The sequence below is a fragment of the Triturus cristatus genome, chromosome 2_2, assembly GCF_964204655.1.
Source record: "Triturus cristatus chromosome 2_2, aTriCri1.1, whole genome shotgun sequence".
In the NCBI taxonomy this organism is placed as follows: Eukaryota; Metazoa; Chordata; class Amphibia; order Caudata; family Salamandridae; genus Triturus; species Triturus cristatus.
Genome location: NC_140582.1, coordinates 540024111 through 540048461, shown reverse-complemented (window position 1 = coordinate 540048461; position 24351 = coordinate 540024111). Strand labels below are relative to the sequence as shown.

General features: G+C 43.1%; 1 protein-coding gene across 6 annotated transcripts in view; it reads right to left on the bottom strand.

Annotated features, from left to right (window-relative positions):
• The window catches only part of TRIM2 (tripartite motif containing 2), a 403084-nt gene that overhangs the window by 181902 nt on the left and 196831 nt on the right, over positions 1 to 24351 (bottom strand). The gene's annotated exons all lie outside the window — the stretch shown is intronic.

Here is a 24351-nt window from a genome sequence, read left to right as displayed (position 1 = left end):
CGAAACAAAGCTTCATATACAGTAAGTGAGGTTGAATATCATCCAGGTACTCTTGAAAACTTGGGTTTGGTTTAACAGAAGAAATTGTGTAGTCAACCTGCCTGATCTTGGGTTTTAATGGAGGGTGTTCAAAACATACTCCCAGGATATCTGCTTCAATTGCTTTTATGAGTGCGGTGTTATTGCATGGGGATCACTCCAAAAGGAGGATAAGCCTAGCTTTTCAAACCATGTCTGGACATGGTGAAATCAGGGAAAAGTAATGAGCTTATCAAGGTCCAGAAGTTCCTTTCGGCCCTCTTTATAGTGTGCGAGTTCCTGCATGACCAAGAGTCTCATCCAATACAATATAGATCTCAAGACAGTTATGTGCCCTATTCTTTTAAGATTTACATCTGGGTACATGGGTATCAATGGTGTGGATGTAGGAAGGCCTAGAAACCTCCGTATGACCTTGTTTTCTCTTAATATCAGCTGATTGGGGTTATCTACGCCCCATAATTCTGCCCCATATAGGGATACTGATTGGGCCTTATGTTTATAGACCTCAAGGGCCAGTGAAATGGCTTCCAATGTAGTAGCATGGTGTTTTTTAATGATGGACATTGAGCAATAGGCAAGGGCGACCTGAGCGTAGAGTCGAGCACTATACCCAGATAGCTAAAGCTTGTTACATACTTGTTGAACAGTCAACAAATAAGCTTAACAGTAAGCAAATAAAACCTACCTTACAAGAGCATGTGATCAACCATGCCAGATAATAAATTTAGTGTACATTTTAAAAAGTGCGAACAATTCGGAGAATACATTTCTCTCTGTCTTTTTGAAAATGGACAAAATGATTGTACATAGTGATGCACTGTTCGTATGGTAAAGGTGTGAATGCGTAATGAGTGTGGTGATTTACACCTGAGTTGTCACATTATGTTCTAAACTACAAACCTTTGTGGGACAAACCAGTGCAGTTCTTCTCCAGTCAAGTGTTCTTTTAGGCATGACACAACATTATTAATGACTAACTATGAATCACCTTCACAAACTGACTCACATTAGTGGTATGAGAAGTGTAAATCATTTTTCACCTCATCCATCTCATCAACCATGCTGCTTGATCCGGTGTGTGAACACATTGTCCACTGGTATACCTTCACCTGTAGGTGATCAGGTAAATATGACCATGTGGGGTTTTTTCACTTATGAGTTGCACATATAATGTACATGTCTGGGTATAACTGTTTTTTGTGAAGGTGAGGGTTAAACTCTCTTTTTGTGGGGACCCCATCATATATAGCAAGAGCATAATAGTGTAGAAATGTTGCTTGAGCAATTACACTACTTTCCCCTATCATAGGCATACTCGGGTAGGGTCTCTTGTTGAATTAGGAAAGTGCCAATAATGATAAAATGAGCCAGTTGGTAACACTACCCAACAGGTTTCTGGTGGTTGCTCCCATGAGGCACTTCCTATTTTTTTTACACTTTTTTCTGTTTCTGTCTCTTGACACTGCAGGCTTCTTTACATGATATTCACCCCCCTCCACACCCATGGTGGTGCTATTCCAAACCAAGGTGGGAAGGGCTCTTACAGTTTGAAAGTACCTGAGGAACCCTATAAAGATGGAATGTTTTTATGGGGTGTTGGAGACTGGAGCTTTTTTGATCTGTGAAGCTCTGAAAATGCAAATTGGAAGAGTAAAAATATGGCTCTTGCTTTTATTGTGACAGTGGGGGGGGGGGGAGTAAGGAATGGTGACAGGTGGCTTCATTTTATGTGGTGACAATTATAGTCTTTTCTTATTTCCCTGCTCTTTACCAGCCCATCCTACTTACATAAACGCAATCTTGGCCGTGGTTATGGAACAGGTTTACCTTAGACATCGTCCTGATAAAGTAGAAAATTTAGATAAAAAAACCCGCATATTAAGGCTGACATTTACTCAGACTTTAACGTGAAGAATGCCTAGTAAAGGAGAACGTACCTTGCTTAAACGTGCATATTTTAACCAACTGAATTATTTTTTGCTGAAGAAAGCTCTCAATTCTATTGTACTTTACCTAGACCTGAGTAGGCCTCATTTATTATTTGTTTCCTATTTTCATTTTATATTAAATAAAATAGATGTCTTCTTAGAAAATGCTGACTATGTGGATTTAAACTGTTAGAATTCGTCATTATTGCGAAATTTACTGTTTTAAAAATGCATTGCTTTTTTTCCTCACACCATATGATTTCATCGTATTTTAGATTCGTTCGTCTATGCTTTGCACAGAATTTTAGAATAAATGACAGTGTATTAACATCAATAACGTTCAGCAGAAGCTTAATTCTCATGATCTAACCTGGAAACTGTCATTTTCTAGAATAGTCCATCGATACACAATGGAGCACTGAACAGCTAACAGAGTAGGTGTGCAAAGGTTCTCATGAAAACCTCACTGGCATGTAACAATCATATGAATGCTTAGCAGCAATTTAGATACTGTCATGCCATCCTATGCGTTTACCGTGGGAATCGAAGGGAGAAGCGACAGACCATCGGAAGATTGGTTCGAGATGATTTCACCGACAGAAGGAAGCATAGATACATTTAGCCTTAGAATAATACGTGTTCCTAGCTAGAGAGGCAAGCTTCTTTTCCTCTGTTGTACCCTGAGCACTTGACTGTGGTTTTCACTCTCTTACCTGAATACTGTGAGTTACTGCTAACAGTGGTTGCTGATGCCTGACATTTTGTTGGGTGACTACTTCTTTTTGAATGTCATAAGCTACTGCTGTGACTATTTTCCTTAACCTGATTTTGACAAGTGCTATTGTGACTGTAAGAGGCTCGGCTGAGTTTGAAGAACTGCTCTTTAAGGGAAGTTCGTCCTCTTATAGATTCTGATCTCAAGCTCCAAAACCCTTACTCTTTTCGAAAGAACTCTTCATGGGTTCTATCAGATTTAGGACTCTTTAGATTAGATATGGGGTTGTTTCTTGATGAAACGCGCTGTTATTTCATTGTTGGCTTCCTAACCTCATTTTTATTGATATTTCTGTAAACAATATATCTTGACTAATTGAATAAAGAAATGAGAAGCCAAATGCTAAACTTTTAAGCGAAAAATAAAGGTTTTGAAAACCTTACCAAACCTCTGATCATAGACTCCTAAATTAAAGTAAATGATTATGATGATTTGAGTTGATGCTCCATTCTAAAATGGTGGCAAAGCTCCATCGACCTTAGGAGAACTGGCCCGGAGGTGGAGGTCTCTTGGTTGTAAGTTACGGGTTGAACTGATGAAATACTCGCTACCAGTCCCTAGGAGTAAAGCGCTGCCAAGCATGCCTGGAAATTTCAAGCCATTAAAGCCAGGTTGCGGGTGAGAAAACAGTACCATACTGCTACCACGACTGGATGGACTGCTCAAAAACCAGGATAGAGGGGAGCTTGAGGTACCCAAAACGTTAAAGGCTGCTCCAGGTTCATCCCCTCTCCCACACCAATGGTTGCAGTGACTACAAACTTTGTTTTCAGATGGCTGGGTGTGGGCCTCATAATGCAGCATGTCTCCCAGATTAAGCTTCGTGAGTGTAAGATCAGAGGCACTGCATCATCTAGTTGAGTGCAGAAGACATCTGGTTGTCCATGCTGAGCCCTGGGTGAGGAACCAGCTATACTTTGTGGGATGGATAGGTGCGGCTGACTGATATGGTAAGGCAACAGAGGCTCAGGTAAAGACTTCCTCTTTGGAAGATTGGTGGGCAGTCATCTGAAGGATGGCCGAGGGTGATGTGTGAGATATTATTTTTAAGCAGTGACCATGGGGACACCCGACTTGATTCATTTTTAGAGGGGCAGGTAGAGATGTTATTTTCCAGATTAAATTAGTGTTTTTTCACAATGTATTCATATAGGTATTCCTAAGCTGCAGACCAGGCCACAATGGTCACAAATGTTTCGGCGAAAAACTAAGATGGGTATCAATAAAAGAGATGAGCAAAGTTGAAAGAATATGAACTCTAGGGGAGAGCCCCTGACCCCCCCTATTTGTATGCAGGCCTAGAGGGCCTGTATGTGCATGTGCCCCAGAGGGAGCGGTCTTAGGCACAGATATGTTCACATAAACTCTCTGTCTCCTACTTGTTAAAATCACACAGGGCTCTACTCTTAGTTTTCTAAGAGACATATATTTCAAGAGACCCGAATCTCCATGCACAGCACAAGCACCTGCATCCACAGCATGAAGTTATGCTGCTACATCTGACTAGTAAAATAGCTCCTGCTGGTGGAATGCGTATTACCATTGGAATACAGATATATTATTCAGACTTCAATTTCGCTTTCACAACTAAATTGGTATGCACCAATATGGCGGTGGCACAAAAGTGACAAGATAAACAGTCATTGTGCACAATAATGTGTCAGACAATCGACAGGCCTACCTGCCACCTGATTCAGGCTGTCACTAGAGCTGACAACATTTTCAATGGCTTAGAATTATTTTATTTACTTCCATATTTAACGGAGTTGTGACTGCCGGCTGCAAAGCAGGTTCATGCCAGGCCTCAGTCAGTTTGTGTGCATGCAGAGAGCAAGGATTTCACAGAGGCTTGCAAACGTGCTTTTCGTGTCTCGTGTGATTGATGCTTTAAATCAATAATGTAAATCATACTGTCACAACAGTACTATTCAAATCCTTTGCATAAAACCGCTGTGTACAACTATAAAATTACTAAAAAGTGAATAGTCCAGTAAAATCAATTTAAATGTAATGAACTGCATCTTAACATTTTCAATTGGCATTGAATTGGTTTATTTGGGACATATATCAGACGCTAGGCAGCCTGTCAATGTAACGTTCGGTCATTAACAAGTCAATACAAGGCAAGAAGTCAACATAATTAAATCCTGCCGTGAGCTCTTGGATGTGTTCGATCCGATCGATAAAGGTACATAACTCTCAGATTTCGAGTACGAGTTGACAGGGAGGTGCTGAGGTATTTACTGCACCCAGTAAACACGGACGCTGAGGTATTTACTGGATGCAGTAAACACCTCATCTTCTGAGTTTGTGAAGATTAACGCATCCTGCCAAATTTCGGAACGTCACATCCGACAGAACGTATTGGGTTAAATGTGAAGTGAAAGGAAAGATATTTTTTCTAGTGCTTATACACCAAATATGCAGGTCATTCTTCAGTATCCGCCAAAACTCAATACTTGCGGTTTGATCCCCTGAGGTGTGGTACATTATGATCAATACACAAATCCCTGTTGACACATAGATTGAAATTCTAAGATTTCCTATAAACATCAAAGCCCCCATCATACCCCCCCCCCACCCCCCATCAATTTTTGGAGGTCAAAATACCTTAAACTGACTAGGAGAAGAAATATAGTAAATTCTAATACACGTGGATTTCACTGCGCTAATTCCGATTCCACATGTAATTCCTAATTCTCCAGGGGAAAGTATACCCAAGAAGGTATTTTCTGCATCCAGAAATGCCGATTTTTGCTAGGTCTGATAAATATCTAACTCTTTCCTGGCCCATTTCGTATCACTGCCTAGAAGGTGTTTTCCCACTGCTGTATACACCTCACACTGGGTTAAAGGTATTTCAAGTGCATGGTAAATTGCACTCCCTATCCAATTTGGGCCATAATGGCAAAATGGTCATTGACAAAACTGGCAAATCTGAGGAGACAACATATGTGCAGAGTTCACGTGGAGTACTTGGGAAGTCAGAACCATTGAAATAAAATTTCAGAGTTCACGTCTCAAAGTCAGTCCCCAGGACACAACTTCATGAAGATAGAAATTGTACCCAACCAACGTTTCACACGCAAATTTGTGCAGCACTACGCGATCTTGTACCCCGAAAGGACCACAAACAAGTACGATTCCACGGACTCAAAGTGGGCAAGAAATGCAGAAACCACTGCCATTTCAGGAGCGACTGGACAGCACATAGCGGCACCTTTGATCTGAACGAACTGTGTCTCATTGAAGCGGAAGAAGTTATACTTTAAGCATATTTCTGCCAGTTGTAGTAGAAATGAAGTAGGCACATTGTGAGGTCGTGATCGTTTTGCCAGGAAGAATTCGATGGCTTCCAGACCTGCTACCTGGGGAATATTTGTATATAGGCTGACAATGTCTAGTGTGACTAAATATTCCTCCTCTTCTTCAAATGGTTGTCCTTCTATTAATGTGATGGCCTGCATAGTATCTTTTATGAAGCTGTTGGTGTCACTTACTAGTGGTTTTAAAAAGGTGTCAATGTACTTTGCCGGTCTTTCCAATATGGAATTTACTCCTGAAATGATTGGTATTCCTGGAGGGTTTTGTGTATCCTTGTGGATGTTTGGTAGGACATATACCATTGGTGTCCTTGGATTGTCATTAATCAAGTACTGCGCCTCTTTTCTCGACAGCCACCCTTCCGCTTCTCCATTCTGTATTAGATGGATCAGTTTATCTTTTATCAATTTTGTAAAGTCTTCATCAGATTTTCTGTAGTGTTCCTCATTTGACAGCTGGCAAACAACTTCTAGCTTGTATTTGTCACTTTGCAGAATTCCAATGGCACCACCCTTATCTGCAGGCTTGATGATGATTTCGTCATTGTCCATTAATTTCTCCAATGCTTTGTAATCATATGCATATTGCATTATACACTAAGTTATCAAAACAGAGATTCCTATCACGAAGCAGGCTAGAACTGAGCTCTTTCGTGTTAATTTTATGCATCAAACTAGTATACAGGTGTATACAGCATTAACAGGACATACAAATGTATAAATTGTAGATACAAAACCTATTGTGCAACAAAAATGTATATATAGCAGACAAATTACAACAATTACACAAACATAGATTAGTCCTACGATTATTCAAAATTATAAGAGTACAGGGACTTTTGTGTTGTTTGTCCTCAATGAACAATAATCTATTGGCCCTAGAGGGGTCAAACCAATTTTTAGAACTCGATTAAGGAACCCTACAAATTGGGCTCTATTGTGTCCATATTATAGGATCCAACATGTGATCGATTCTAAGTACTATGAGAAGACATTGGGGTTTATTGGAAATGGACCCCATAATTGGTCCTGATATGGGAAAAGTACCATCTATAACCTATAGAAAATCTAAATCCCTAAAGATTTGCTAGTTCATATCTACCAACAAACCTCCACCACCACCACGTGGCTGGGAAAGGCCAAGGGTTTCAGGAAGTGCAATTCCTGTAAGGCCTGTAGACACAGTGAAAATCGAGACAGTTACTTTGTTGGCAGGAATAACAAATTCATAACCTGCACCAGTGACAATTGTATCTATGTCCTGGATTGCCCATGTGGGTTAAACTATGTGGGCAGCACTAAATTACAGCTTAAAACAGGTGTGCTGCAAAACATGAGGGCAATAAATAATGTTGACTGCAACTATCCTGTCGCAAGACATTTCCAAGACAAACATCAAAGCAATGCAAATTTACTTAAATTTTATGGGATTGATAAGATACCACCACATCCCAGAGGTGGGGATCGTGAAAAATTGCTATGAGTCACTGAATCTAAATATATTTTAGAGCTCGACCCGAAAATTCCTAATGGTATGAATTTTGGAGAGGAATTGGCCACACACATAGGTTATAAGTGAAACAGATAGGAATCTCCATTCCTCCTAGTCTCCCAGTATGTTATTCAGCTTGGCTGTTTTTAACGTAGTCACCTTTTTATGTTAGGGGTTCATTCGGGCTATCACTGTGCATCTTTGGGTGGGGGAGTCCTTGATTCGCTGTATAGCTTAGCATTTGTATGGAGTTCTGAACCTCCTTTCCTCACTAGGTTTAGTGTAGGAATTTGTAACCTTATGATTTAATATGGTTAAATACACCCTGTGACACAGTTTATCGCTCCCTCTTTCCCCTTTGTATAATTTTCTCTTTATTTCTTATTCGCCTTTTTCCAATATGGATTGATATAGAATATCACATAAACAGCAGTAGAACTTTGCCCTACTGATATAGACGATGGCTGGCACTTTTACCTGCCACAAAGACGTTTTGCTATGGTCAGTGACTTGTTTTGTATCATGCAGGGCTATTCATTTTTTTACGATAGGTACATTACCTGTTATTTATGAATTATGGACAATAACTGTATGATTTAATCTGATGCGCATGGGGTACATTACCCATTAATCTGCGATGCATGTAATATGACTATTAATTGGGTACATTACCTTCTATCTAAGCACTGTTTTAATCATGTTCGACTTATATACACATCAGGCTATCTAACCGCACGATTATAATGTGCTATGATGTGTGCTCATGTTCTACTATTACAGATTGCATACCGTATTATGGGTTAGCACCTGTTCGAGCATGTAACAGATACAATGCGCTGAAATCATGACGTCACTCCGCATTTTAGCTTTAAAATGCATTTTATTTAGAAACATTAAAAATTGGTTTTGTGCATTTTACACACAATTTAAATTGGAACATTAAATTTTTTTAAAATGCCGAAATGAAATGGCATCTATGCATCTATTTGTTTACCCTGGCGTGTGTGATACAATAGTGTTTTCTCACTGTCGATTAACCTTGACCCGTATTTCTTTCGGAATTTGGGTACAGGTCATGTACTTGACAAAGGCTTTGCCGAAACGCGTTGTACTGCTGTGTTTATGAGACAATAAATCGTTATTGGACTCGTCCTGTGTGGTGCCGCTTTGGAGTTTTTTCAGAATTCTGAAAGGAGGACTTCGCTGTGTGAAACATATATGAGCGGTACTGTGACCGCTGCTGGCACCGGCGTCGATAGGAGGGTGAGCAGCTGCTCACAGTGTTACTTGCAGATATATATATATATATATATATATATATATATATATATATATATATATATATATATATATAAAATATATTTGCCTATATAAGTAAAAAGCTCAGTCATTACCATGGACAATGCATCATAAAGTAACACAATGTAATAAAACGAGTTGTAAAGGCCAACTCGTTGTAAAACATGCGTGGTAAAGGCATTCTTGCTAAATGCATTCCCTCTGGATACGTTACAATTGGAGAAAGGCGGCTGTGTCATTCATTGTTAGAATTTACTGTGGTGTGCTTTCCATCTTCCTCTAAACTCATAATTGAGAATGTGTGCCAGAAGCAATTGCATTTTCATTTGATACAAAGCTCCTTTCAGGTATGGTCATGGCCTCGGGTTCTTAATGCTTTGCCCGCATCCAGGGTCTAACTTATTTCTTGTGCTATGATAACTAGGACAAAAAGCACAAGACATGTCCAATTGTTTTGGGCCATATGGCACAAAATGGGCAATGAGCATTTCTTGAATTTGCCATTTGCACCCAACTAGATGTGAATGAGGCGAGCGGTAGGGTCCCATATCTGAATTGCAAGCAGAGCATCCTGGCAATACAAGGCTCTATTACGTCCAGGAAAGGCTCTTTCTAGAAATCATCTTTTAGCATTAGGAAGGCCAATGTCAGGGGACCCATATTGAACTGGCGTTGCAAGGAGCCAATTTTATGTTGCCAATCAGCCCTCTTTATCTGCCCTTCTGGAGAAATCCATAGGTGCTCAAGCTCAACATCTGCTAGTGTTGATCCAACATTCCTAATCCATGGCAGGTCACCTGATCCTGGAAGGCACAAAATCTCATTGAGTCCCTGCTGGTAAGGGCTTAGTTCGGAGTTGCCCACAACCTTCTCCAGAAATAAAGAGGTTGTAGCCTGACTATATATGTAATATTTTTTAGCCCCATATCTAACTGCAGGGAAAGAAGCTGTGTTCTAAGGTTAAAATTTAGATCCCTCACCTTACAAAAATTGTCAAACCTGTTTAAGATTTTTTTCAGAGGCCATGGGAGACTTAGATAAGAGCAGCGTGTAATGGGCACACCACAGAGCAGGAGCCCTGAGGTTTGCCAGATGAGGTGGGTAGGACTCACCATGATCCACATATGCTACCAGATCATTTATCATGAAGACAGAATAAAGTGGGCGCAAGAACACACCTCTGTCTAACCCCCTACTGACCGGAAATCTATCTGTCATTTCCCCCAGCTGCCCACACCTAACGGGGGCAAACTTGCAGTCATAGAGACTTAAAATCAAATGTAGTAGATAAAGCGATACCCCCATGATCTACAAACACCACATAAAACTGCCCACATCCCAGATGTACAAACTTCCATTACAATAGCTGGAGCCGAAAGACCTCGTCTAACGTACTAGTACGCTCTCTAAATCCTGCCTGCAGGGAAGTCAATATGTTTGACACAGCCATCCTATCTTGCAGTAAGCTCAAAATAACACTCGCAAAAAGCTTTTTGGCACTATCAATTAGGCTTATAGACCTTTATTTCTAGAGGAGATCTCTGGTTCAATCTTAAAATGGGAACAATCTCAGCACCCTCCCAAGTAGTGGGAATAGGAGCCCATTTCTATATAGTATTAATTAGTATGGTGAAATAAAGGGTCCAAACCTCATCAAGATAAATATGCCTCCTACCCCCTCCCCCTCCTCTTCCCTCCTTTCATTCTTGGCATGCCTCCCATTTTCCTTTCCTCTCTCCCCTGAATCTCTCTCCCCCTGCCTGCTTTGTTTTTCCTTGTGCCTATTCTCTGCTTAATCTCCCTCCCCGTCGCCCTTTGACATTACCCCCTACCCTTCTACACACCATGAACCAACGGATGTAACCTGTAATTTATGTACCTTGCAGATGTAACTTGTAATTGATGTACCTTCTGTAACAATGTGTAACGTGGAACCTATGTAACTCTCCTAATGTAAAGCGCTCTGATACCTCCGGGTCTAGCCAGCGCTATATAAAACTCAAGAAATAAATAAATCTCCAGGTACCTTGTCTAGCTCCAAGGCTTTATGTCTCACAATTATATTGATGGCTTGCCTAATTTTCCTGCAACTGAAGCTCATTTCGTCCTGGGGACCACTAATCAAAATAGGCAATCCCAGTGTTGTTTCTGGCCCATCTAAGCTTGCCAGAGTTGTGTAACAGGTTGCCAACTCACAAGCCTACACTCTGCTCCTCTGGTGAGTATAAACTAGTAAAATGCACAACCCATTCAGCCATCATGATGTGATTTTCAACAAAGGAATAACCCTTCACCAGAGTCAGTGGAGATAATTTTCCAGAAGGTATATGAGTCATCTCCTCTGAGATGCTACTTGCAGATTTTCCCATTTCTCAGTCTCCCATTCTCGTTTTGCTGCTCGTATGGCATTTTTGTACACCCGTCTAGCTTGCTGGATCAGCAGTCTAACGTTGACCTTAAAGGCACCCATCAGCTGCTCTCGAGCCTCATTACACCTGTTGACACACTGTGTCTCCAAACCATTTGACTGGCCTCAATAAAGAAATAATCTCTCAGCTTCTGGAACATATGGGTATGGATTACACTAAAATTATACAGTATCACTCCATCCTCTATGTGCAAATTTATTGCTAGTAGTAATTCCCAAATCCCATCAGTGACTACTCTGTAGATAGTATCTACCAATTCGCTGTAGTGAGAGCAAGCTCCATTCAACCCTTCGCCTATCACAGGACAGGTTTAACCTTCTATCCAAGGGCTCATTATGGTTCGGCTGATCTCCAGATACAAAGCTCCTCAATTCCGGGGTAAGTACATCATGGAAGTACCACCATATCTACTAATTTAGAGCACAGTCGGTCATCAAGTAGGATGTAATCAATAAGACTTGTATTCTGGCGTTGGTTGAACGTGTGATTGCCATCTTTGTCTGACTGTGACCTGCCATTGCAGGCTCTCAAACCCTTATTTAGCACAACAGAGTTGAGTTGAAGAGCCAGAGGGGATCATTTTTTATGGGGGGGATCATTAGTGCTGGTATACACCCTAGTTGGTCTTTCTCAACTGATTCAAATCCTACATCAGCGTCAAGAGCCTCAAACTGGCAATTAAATCCCCTCTACTGGGAGTTCAGCCAGATGGGCAGACAACATATGTGTTACAATAGATTCCACTTTATTTGCGGTCGGCCTGCAGTTAACATTACAAATATAATGTGTGACTATGCCTGGTGAGATTAAAGCAATGCACAACAAATCTGGGCAAACCAAATCTACTGTCTTAACACTACATGATAGGGTTGTTTTGACCCAAGTTGTCAAGCCCCCCCCCCCCATCAGCCTGCCTCTACCCGATGTAATGACCTTGTTGCTTTATGATGTAAATCCTGAGCGATACATGAGACTAGTCGACGAGGTTTCTTGGAACAAGTAGATGTCGTATACATCTATAAAGGTGCCCCACTCAGGGCAGGGCAGGGCAACTTAGATAAAAGCCCTGCTACATTTCAAGATATCAATTTAGTAGTAGGGTTGGGATAAGTCTTTACCGCACTTGCACCCCCACCACCAACAATGTTAAATGAGACCGAAACTTCCATAACCTCATCCTTACACCCATTTCCCTTGTCAACACCACAGATTTGAACGGACTCTCCCCCCAGTAGTCACACTTCCATTTTCAGCCTGGTCAGCCATTTTCAGCCTGATCAACACGATCCAAGCACCCAGTCACACATTTATCTACTTGTAGTAGATCAGGCCTAGTCCCATTAAGTCAATCAATATCAGTCAAGGCGCTGTAGAGGTAGTAACGTCAGGATCACGCTGTTTTGTGAAATGTTCATCCCTGCAGCCCTACGTTGTCCCCTCATTCCCTCTCCACCAGGCAGACCCCCTCGGATATTGCGGCATGGATTAACACATTTAGCGGCACAAATATGGGAATTTAGCGGCACAAATATGGGAATTTAGCTGCATTTTTGCAGCACTTTATTTTACTCATTATCATTAATTTTCAGCCTGAAATCAATTGAAACTGTTTTAGCAGAGTATTCCACTTTGCAATAGGCATGTTTAAAGTGTCTGCAGCTCTACAGAAGCACAGCTCCAGTCCTAACTTTGTGGGAGGGAGCTGTATTTCTCCCTGGGATGTTCTAGTGCCCAAGTATGCACCCCTGCCGGGAATTTGAATTTGAATGGGGATTTGTAAAGCGCGTAGCTACCATAGGGCGTCCCAGCGCTGAATTGACCTATAGTTCCAGAGGGGGGGTAGAAGAAGTGGAAGATTATGGGAAGAGCCAAGTTTTTAGTTGCCTACGAAAGGCCAAAAGATTGTATTCTCTCCGCATGGAAAGTGGGAGAGCGTTCCACAGTTTTGGGGCATTGTAGGAAAACAAGCGCCCCCCGGATCGGGCCTTTTTTATTCTAGGAACTCTGGCCAGGGAAAGGGAGTCTGATCTGAGTTGTTTGTTAGAGTGATGGGGTTTGACGATGGATCTCAGAATCGGAGGGCCTCTGCCGTGCATTATTTTGTGTGAAATGCATAAGGTCTTAAAGGTGATCCTTTCTTTAACCGGAAGCCAATGCAGACTTTTGAGTGCTGGTTTAGCAGAGCATCTCAGTTTGGTTCCGGTTAAGAGTCTGGCAGCAGCGTTCTGAGCGCATTGCAGTCTGTAAATGACTGATGCCGGTGCCCCCAGGTACAGGACGTTGCCGTAGTCCAGTCTGGAGTTCACCAACCCCTGCAACAGCAGTTTCCTCGATTGGAAGGGGATCAGATGGAGGATTTTTCACGCCATTCGAATGAGGCCGAAGCAAGTGCCCGTGGTTTTTCTGGCCTGAGTTTTGAAGTTGAGGTCCTGATCCAGCCAGATGCCAAGGCTTTTGACTTCGGGTTTGGGGGTAGGAGGTGATCCCATGCATGGCGGCCAAGAAAGGGATGGAGGGAGTTTGCGTGGATTTCCCAGGAGAAGTATGTCGGCTTTTTCTCCATTTAATTTTAATCGAGATTCACACATCCAGTGGAAGACGTTCTCGAGACACCTTGCCAGATTGTCTAGGCTTTTGCTCAACTGGTTTATAGAGACCACCAGCTGGGTGTCATTGGCATACATGACTGTTTTTATGCCGAATGGGGAAATAATGTCCTCTAGAGGGGACATGTAGACGTTAAAAAGTGTGGGGCTCAGGGAGGAGCCCTGGGGGACCCCACACTGTAGTGGCAGGGCTTTGGACACGGCTGTGCCATCCGACACTTGGAAGGTTCTTCCTTCCAGGAAGGATTTGATCCAGGACAGGGCGGAGCCGGAGACTCCTACCAAACTTAGCCGGTGGATGAGGATGGCATGATCCACCGTGTCGAAGGCGGCACTCAGGTCGAGGAGGATCACTGCCACTGATCCTCCTGCGTCTATGATGGTTCTTGCCTCGTCGACCACGGGGAACCGCTGCCTGCCGCATCCGTGAGGCAGGACACCCCTGGTAATTTTGGCCAGTCACTGGCCTCTATAACTAGTGTCAGGTGTCACAGTACTGATTCATGTTGGGGTATCCGAAGTGGACCTTTAAATTCTTTCGAAGTTCTTGCTGGTGATGGTGTTGTGAGTCAATGGTGTAAGACTTTCTGGATCCCTGGGACTGGCTGATACAGGTACAAGGCTGCTAAGGGCTGTGAACATGTATTCGGCGCAGGCTCACCCACTTGATGCTATACAGATGTGGTTGAGGCTTCACAGCTCAGATTACTTTTATTTCTTATTCTGGGATGCTGGGCTTATGGGATCTTAGAGGCTTCTGAGCTGTCTTGGGCTGCTGAGGAGTCCTCCATGCTGAGTCTCCAGGTTTTCTGGCCTTGTGCAGGCCTTGCTGGGATGTTGATGGCTGTTCTCTTGGAAGGCACAGTCTAGCTCCTCATGCAGGCAGGTGGGTACATTCTCCTTCTCTCTACAGCACAAAACCTTTGCACAGGAATCCGGACTTGGTGCTGGTCTAGAAGCCCTCCTCCACCATGACTTACCCTTCAGAAGTGTACTGATATGAAACACGTGTCAAGGTTATCAAGCACAAAGCTGCTCTTGAACATTTAAGCAGCAACCTTCTACAGCGAGTAAAAGACTGGCTGCATGTAGCAGCATGCACTGGGGAGAACTGGGACAGTCTTATTGGAACCAGAGTGAAACTGAACCCATTATTAGTAGAAGGAGAGCAGCAACCCAGAAGACTGGCAACATGCTTGCACTAGTGGAGAAAGTCTGCCGAAAGTCAAAGATATAAATAAAGTACGGGCTTAGTGGTGCCAGTGACTCTGTTCCTCCTGGAGACCAAACCGGGAAAGTAAAGTAAACCTGAGGCTGCCCTTTTCAAAGTTCAAACACTTCCCTCAATCCCAGGCTAGTCCATCCTTTCTTTGTGACCGGGTCTTCCAGACTCCTGAACTGAGTCTCAGGATTGAACTGGTATAGGAAAGTTTGTGTATTCGGGTAAGACAGAGCCCAGCACAGGTCCCCACTGCTACATAACCAACAACAACATAGGAAGAATGGAGGAGGTGTGGATTGTACTTGAGCTTAGAAGAATCTACAGTAACACAGCAGATAGTTTGCAGATTCACCCCAACGCACAAGGTAAATCAGTTTTCAGAGAGGGGATCCTCAGCAGGAGTATATGCAGTCTGTGTGAAGGAAATGGGACTTCAGCACACGCAGCGGTTTCTAGTGGACTCCATCGTTCAGAAAGCTGATGTAAAACACATGCCCAAATCCTCCACACAGAAGGAAGGGAAAGGACCCCAGAACTCTGATATACCTTTAGCTGGGATGAGCCAGTTAATATTCTTATTATGAGAAGAACGCATAAAAAGACTTGTACCGCTGGACTAAATATTGATGCCAGCACTACCACCATTCAATTGATAGCTTGGTTAAGGGGGTGGTAGCAACCCTGATTCAGGAGATGGGTATTTTTTGGGTGGCCCACTGTTTGTATAGTACAGCTCTCCTGAATAAGAGGAAAGAAAAAGAGGGAGCACCTGCATCAAACTTGGATTATTGCGGAGTTCACTGGAGAAAATACATGACTGGCGCAGAAAAGTGAACAAATAGGGCAGCACCATTTTTCCAAGCTGGGCACAGAAGTTTCATTCCAAAATATGTTTACCTGTGTCTCAGGTTAGATTTGCACTAGGATGTTGCATTTCGCGGGCAGTTTTGTAAAAATCGCTGCCTGTTTACAAAACTGACGATTTTGCAATGTTTTTGCAAATCGCATAATTGCAAAATCCTGGGGGGTCTGCCCAGGGTGCATGATGGATCTGTAAAAGTAGCCCTGGGGCAATAGAACAATGGGTTTTTTTGGGAACAAGTTTTATTAACATATATTGCATAGAAACACAATACAACCGTCCTGCCGTAGTCCCCTACTACCATCCCCTATCCATTGATACACTGAGAACAATAGAGCAATGTTACTGTTGCCCCGCTGGTAGTTTGACTGTCCAAGGAGCAGTTGCTGTACCACACAAGGTGATCTAAAGTTTACAATAATACAGTCCCCTTGCCTATCCTGGGGTCCCGCACCAATCCAGCCCACCCTTCTTGTTAGCAGAATGGTGCTAGCCATAGCTAAAGGGAAGTTTCAATAGCAACCCAGCCGGTTCAAGGTCTTGTTAAATAATTTCACCTGGGACTCTCTTTGTTCTAATCTCAGAGAAGGTACGGCAGCAAGAACTGCCACATATGGACATGTCGCTGGGGGTAAATTAATGACTTGCTGCGTTAAACAGTTAGAGCGGCCTCTCTGGCCATCACTGTTCGCAACCCATTGTTTATATTAGCAGCAGCCTCATTTTCGACATAGTTTTTAAGCTTAAGGCTGCAATGGACTTTATTTTCCTTGGAGTTCAAACTATTGGGACCTGGCCTTGGCAAGTAAGTCGAGGGTCTAGGAGCTGTGTATTCTGCAGGACCGGGTTGAAGCCTCAGGGACTTGCTTTGTTATGTTGAAGGGTTCTCCATCCCACTTAGCCTTGCAGCGAGGGGTATTCCGGGGCCCTGAACACGTGAGTCCTACATGCACTTCAAGTTTGTCATTGATTGCTCAATAGCATCTAGCTGAAGCAATATAGGGGGTAATTCCACCCGCAATAGGGCCATTATTTTATCCATGCAGCCCTCAATCATGCTTTTAACCCCAAAGGATTCAAATGAGTAGACTGACGGCAGTGGCTTAGCCGGAGCTGCTGCTTCCACAGACCGTTGCTTAGTTGTTCCCTTCTAGCATTTAGCCGCTGCTGGAGTGTTCAAGCTATCAAATGGACCAGGCTTTATAGATGGTAAAGAAGATATAGAAGAGCCCAAGTCTTGTGTAGCTAAAAGCATCGATGAGCAGCCTGTTATACTTGTGGGCACGGGGGAAGAAGATGGAGAAGAGGAAGCATGGGCCCGAGGGATATTTACAGGGCCCATCCCAGATGTAGGACCAAGGGAGAGTCTGCATTCTGTGAGGTCAATTTCAATACTTATGACACTCACCGCTCACTGGATCATCCTGGCTGTTGAGGTGACTCTGGTGGGTGGCGACTAAGCGGAAGAGCATCCTCCCTTCTTCCTCTTCACCATGATATCTATGCTTAGCTCAGAACAATGCTAGGTCAAACAACTCTTGGGACAAACAGGTTTCAGAGCCCTGAACTACGAACCTGCAAGTGAAAGAGAGGTGGCCCAGCCTCCTCAAGTCTCTAACGGTTGTGGATGAGCCTGCCCTTGACCCGGGCTTTGCCCGGATGTGGCCCATGCGTGTCCCGCACTGCGGGACTAGATTTTGTGCTTTGTAGCGCTGTGAGGTTGCCAGGTGCAGAGGATCAACAAGGGCTGTCTCCTGGGGCCCTTTGTCCCGGGAGACAGCTGACACAGCCACACGGGCTCTGTGACACCATTAAGAGTCTCATGGCAGTGGTCTATAGTTCAAAAACATATGTCATATTCTTGACAAGGAGACTGATTTGGTGCCACTGCAAGAACCAATCACCCGCTCCTTCTCCCAGGAGCAATGCTTCAGCAGTGCACCTGCATCGTGGCAGCCATGTTGTTCACCAATGGAGGTGGGAGAAGACAAGCCTCTCATCGTCAGGGCCAAGGGATCAGGCTTAATCTCAGGCTTCTCGACAGTGACAGAACTACGCTTTCAGCCAAAGTTGATGGATTTCTGGTCCCCAGGGTCTCAGAAGTTGGGGGATATGACAAAGGTATCTGCAGGTGCCACACACACATTAGAAAATGGCAACCACTGCCCATTTGCGACGGGATACGCCCCTCTGAAAAATTCAACGTTAATGTACACCTTTCATTACCTCTACCAGGCTGGGATAGGTCTGTTGCCTACTGCAGGGAATCTGCGTTTGACCTCATGGTGAAGGGTTCAAGTCCCGTCCAACTTAGTTTTTCATTCTCCTAGAGTGACAACTGTACACCACTGAGTTGGCTAACAATAAACATCTAGCATCTGTCAAAAGTGCCAAGCAACTCCTCAAGGATGAAGGCACGTTCTTCCTTTTTTCTGCTATGTGTGCTACCTATTAGAGATAATTAGCTCTTCTACTGAAAGAGCCTTCTCTATCCAATCCTGTTGCTGCTATCATGCTGTGAGAGCAGTGCCAGGATTGGATAGTGAAGTTTCCTGAGTCCGGAGCTCACAGAAGACACCTGAGGGAGGAGGACATTGCGCTGCAAGTTAGAAAGGGGTCTATTTTTATTTATTTTGTGCCTCACCATCCTCGGTCTTGCCAGCCGGCACTGTATTTATTCCAAAATATTTTATGCCTTAAGAAAACCATGAATGTAGCTTTTAATATGCACACAATGGGGTATAGGGGACATATGTAAAAAAAAAAACATGCTATTGTCTGTAACATCTTACAACGCTTAGAAATGGCAGCAGCATTTTATATATTGCTGTATCAAACAACAAGTACTATTAGTGTGCCGTGCACAGATTACATATATATCAATGATAATAAAAATGACACCATGTTGCCTATCAGAGAGCACATAGACTTTATGCAGTTTTACTGGGTACGTGCTGTCCTGCTGCTATCCTGCTATTAAAAATACCTATTCAAACTTGCTAACAGCAAAAAATACAAGAGGTAAAAAGAAAAATCGTTTGTCAATACAACACTTTCCCACATACCGGGGTATTTAAAAAAAAAAAATTAAAAAGGCACACGCAATTACACGCCGCTGCTTCCAGAAACAAAAGCTGGCAAAAAACCTTCTCTCCAACTCTGGCACAAATAGGGATGAACAAAGAATCATATCACTGCTTAAGGCATTCACACACTCTAGCTGCCCAATCAAATCCTAGAAAATATGCCATCACTCAACATAAATTGTGCACTTACCAAGGCCTTCCCTGTGGACTGATCCAACATAAGAATTACACTCATAACAAAGCCAGTAGTAAAAGAGGGGGGACTCGTTCACACACTGCATATATGCTTTCCTGTGGGATACCCCACCACTTCAATGACACTCCAACAAAGCTATAGCCAAATAAAGTTATCCCCAAGCCCCTTCTGTAGGTAATATTACTATGATGTATTTTCTTTTACATTAGGTGGTTAACAGTTAAACGACAGTTAAACCTGTCTCTAGGTCAGATTTAACAAGTTATACATATATGGATTATAAGACTGAATGCTATAAGTAACTGCAGGCAGCTACGGTGGGCAAAACACAGTAGGCCACGTGTAACCTTTCACTGCAGCCAGCATTGACAGGCGCGGTCGGGACACAGAAGGCTACATTCACGTTGAGGCTGGAGCAGCACCAGGTCACTGAAGATACTGCGATGCAATGACAGACATGGCTCTGGGCTTAAGATCAGTTCAAAGAGTACACACGATAGGGCACCATGTACTTTTCTTACACACCTCTTCTCCTTGTTGCCCGAACTCTGCAGGTAAAGTTTGAACGTCTATGAGACAAGTGAGATATATGTTGTGTTGGTGTACAGTCCCCTGGCAGTCTCTTCCCATACATTTATGACGATCTGACGAGACGAGTAGTCCCTACTTTGATTTGCCTTTGGATGAGTGCCTAGTGCTGCTTGTCTTCACACCCAGGCTGAGGCAGCTCCTACCCAGCGCACTCTATGTCCTGCTGGACTGTCATCAGTCAGAGGCGGCATCAATAGATTGAGCAGTCTTGGCAAACGCCATGGAACACTGTGGCCTGCACACTGTGTTAGGAACAGCTGTGGTTACCTTCCCACACATGCATATAATGAAGATGATATCTGCCTCCGACCTTACCCTTCTAGGCCTTTCTTCCAGAGAATCATACCACAGGAAATACCCGACATTCCAAATAATCACAGGAAACTGTGATATTTGTACCCGAGGCATTTCTCTGCCAGTGTGTATAGAAATATTTATTTCAAATTATGGTCCACACCTTGTGAAAGAAAATACTTCATTGAGAGATTAATGTTAATTTCCTCTACCATAAACATATGCGTATGAAGCTGGTATTGAAAGAGTGAGGCCTAGGTGCTATCAAGGTCAAAGTAGTCTTGTAGTTTGTTTATTAACAAGTAGAGTTACAAAATTAACCCCATATTAATATATTTTGGGGGTGAAAGTTAAAATGAATCACACAGGACAGTTCGGGGCATTCCTGTTTTCGATGCTCCATTGTTGTAACTGACTGAAGAAACTGATGTTCCTTATGTTACACATCAGGTATTTCAGATTTTCAGAGACACCAGAATTCTAAGAGGTGTTGAAAGCATGTCTCCTTGGAAAGCTGAAACAATGCACACTGCTATGTAAGAATGTAAAATGGAAACTGGATTTATCACAGGAAAAATTTAGCAAAACACTGGACCATCAAACACTGGAAAAACCAGGGATAAACTTGATGCATGTTGTAATTGTATGCCAACGGCAGCAGAGCACAGTATAGGTCAAAGGCCATAACAGAGTCAACAAATCATGGAAGAAGTAGCTGAGTTCTGGCAGCAGCAGTGGTGTGTTACTACACTGTGATGTAGTGTTGTTTAAAGTGGTCCACATTCAGTTCTCCTAGATAGAGAAGAACTGATGCTTTTTTAATTGTTTAGACTCATTTGCCTCCAGTCTGATGGTGAACTGGCTGCGGGTGTGCTGAAATCCACTTGAGATGGTAAGCTTGTCAGCCAGATAGGCAGGGGTGCTGGCTGTGACGGCTTGGTAAATGATGGAGCTGATTTTGAAGTTGGTTTGGGCCAGCAATGCAAGTCTGTGGAGATCCATCAGGATGCGGGTAATCTGGTCATATTTATGCATGTCATGGATGAGACATGCAGGATGACCTTAAGGGGTACACACACTGGGGAGTCTGGGAGGCCTTGAAGCAGGCTGCTACCTTCCAGGTGCATGAGTGTGAGGCCTAAACGGTTCTTGAGAAGTTCTGAAGTTAACTTCTGGAAGGAACAGGTACACTTTGTTTAGCAGAAAAAGCTAGTATCAGGACATCTTTGTATCTTAGCAATGTGTTCCTTGAGGAGGAGGTGTGTGTCTATGATGAATTTAAGTGACTTAGTATTGAATGGAAGATGGGGTTTCAAGCCATCAAGGTGTCTGTGACCGACTAGATGCTCCTTGTTGTTCTTGGCAAATAACAAGAATTCTGTCTTGGTGCAGTTGTGCTTCAGGCAGGACACCCAGGTCTGGAGGAGGTGCAGACAGTGTTTGAGGCACTGGATTGTCTGGGGTGGAGGAGACTTTCAAGTACAGATGGGAATATTTGTGAATTGTAATGCTACTATAGGCATATATAGCCCCGAGCTTAAAAATGATAGGGATTAAGTTGAAACTTGGAACAGGTGATATGGATCTTCTGGGACCTGGAGGTGTTCATGGAAACATAGTGGTGTTGCTGGAGAGGTAGGCGAACCAGTGAAGGAATTTTCCAGTCAATACCCTTCAAGACATAAGTGTCTGGATGAGGGTTGGATGGTCAATGGTGTCGAAGTTGGCAGGGAAGTTGAAAAATATCAGGAGGCAGGGGTCCTCTTCATCTCTGATCAAGCGGACACCATCTATGATGTGCAAGGTAGCTGTCTCTGTGCTGCAGCATGGTGTGAAACCAGACTGGCAGTTGTGCCTCAGCCAACTGGGGGAATAGGAAGAAACCACTATCAGAGTTCTACCACAGTATCATTGGTTGCCTATGAAAGAGAAGATCTCATGTAAAACGTATTCATATCGTTTCTAGGGCCACAAAAAGGACTTGTGCACTATTCTTGGTGGTATGGTTCAAGTTACGCACCCACCGCACTCTCCTTGCTCACAGGGTCGGTTTTTAATGTTGGCACAAAGACAGTCACACAAGGGAAGCAGAAAATCTTCTTTTCAGGCTTCCATACCTTGAAACGCCCTGCACAAGAACCTTTGGAAAACCAAAACAAAAAGCTCTCTTTCTGAATCAGAACAGGTATTGAGAAATTTTGCTGTTGAGTCTCAAATAATTCTAGTGCTTTAAGATGGGAAAGTGGCTTCTGAAACAGTCAGTTAGTTGATGCAGTACCCAAGACTTTGATCAGTTTGCTACATGCATATGCTCATGACTTTGTATCGTGAGTAGTACAAGCTCTTCGCAATGTAGGTTACTGAAGTAAATCTGTGCATAAATCTCTACTTACATCTTACCTTGCCAAAGGAAAATCTCTGATGCCTTTCTCCAGTGCAAGGATTTTCAGACCACCATACACAATTATAGTTTACTCCTTCCCAATCAACAAACAGATTTACAGACCCCTTTATGTAATCTGGCTACCTCTTTCAGCTATTTGTGCTAGTGCCATTAGACAGACGACTGCAGTGGCATAAAGTCGGAAGAGGCCATGTGCTGAGGCCCTGAGCTCAGCTGAGGAGTATGGTAGTAGAATGTTAGCAAAGCAGGATCTGCAATTTGACAGTGTGAGAGCACTGCACAAAGAGTGCCAGTCTGTCTTGTCAATGGAACAAAGCACAAATTGAGCCTGTCAAGATGTGGAGTGAGGGCTTGACCAGTCATGGTTGTGCTGTGTACCGAGGATTGTATCTTGCTCTACATACAGCAAAAGCAGAGGGTTGCTTCCTACAGTAAGACAAATGATGCATAACACAGACGGAGCAAAAGCAGAGTCTGAATTCCTGACTCACACACTTGGGCACTTGGGCATTGTTGCTGGAACTCACTTGTTAATGGCCTTTGCTTGAGGAAAGTAGGAGATTGAGTAGCCTATCTCATCTCTCTGCCAGCACATTGACAGGCCTCAGTAGATGGTGGTGGACACACAGAAAGCAGTAATTCCCTGGTTGTATTACTCTTTACTGGTGGGATAACCAAGAATTATGTTGTAGACTGGAGGCAATAGATAATCTCCAAATTCTTGTAAATGTCTCATAATGATATTCGGATCGCCAAGTACCTGCCCCTTTTAGGCAAACATAACAAAGAGAAGAGGAATAAATCTGATAGGAGAGGGTAGTGATCAAATAGCTTGGGCTACATCCATCCATACTGTACCATACAGCAGTTTTCCCATTCTTACTAAGCACATGTGTATTCATCCATTTCCTGTCCTGCTCCCCTTACCAATCTTGGCATCCGCGCCCTGTATGTAGCATCCTGTGACAAGAGGCAACTCACATAAGATGATAAATATTACAGCAGAGCACAGCAGCTTCAGCCGTGTGTAGCTGACTGAGGGCCATATGTCCAACCCCAAAATGGCTTCCTGTTGGCTTCAGATCTTTACCCCATAGTGCAGCATTCCATGTTTACATCATCAGATTTCAAGAGACTGCCATCTAGCCTCCAAAGCTCACATGCTCCTTCTACACATCACTGCCTTTCAATAGCAATGCAAGAGTGTGCACCGCTATAAGTTGGCAATTAAACAACAGATGTCTTGTGTTATGAACTTTCCTATTTGAGGGTGGAGGGCACACCCAGTTACATGTCCTCAGCCCCAAGGGGTAATGTATGTCACATCTCATTCGGAGAAAAGGACAGTTTTCTGTCACTCTTTTCTATGACAAGGTAGGCCTATCCAGATTCAGAGTGTTGCAGGTCAGACAACCCTGCAAGAGAAACTCTTATCTGCAAATCTATAGGAGGACCATTGTCCCAGCCTCTGGAAACAGTAGGCGCACACAGCGGTATTTTAAAATAAGAAATTAATTATTATGTTCTGTCAATACATAGTTCTTTTGTATCACAATGATTGTAATTATTATGGTGACTTCACCTCGGCAGTCATTTTATGAAACAAAATGAACATTAGGAAACTCAAAGCATTTTACATCATGTAGTCCTACTTCCACAATAGATTAGTTTAATATGCACGCATGCACACTCACACGCACACATGCACACACACACACATTATTATGCACATCTGTCTCAAGAAATATTAACACTATCCCATCAGGGTGAACCTCAAAAGGCAATAAATTAACCTGAGCTTA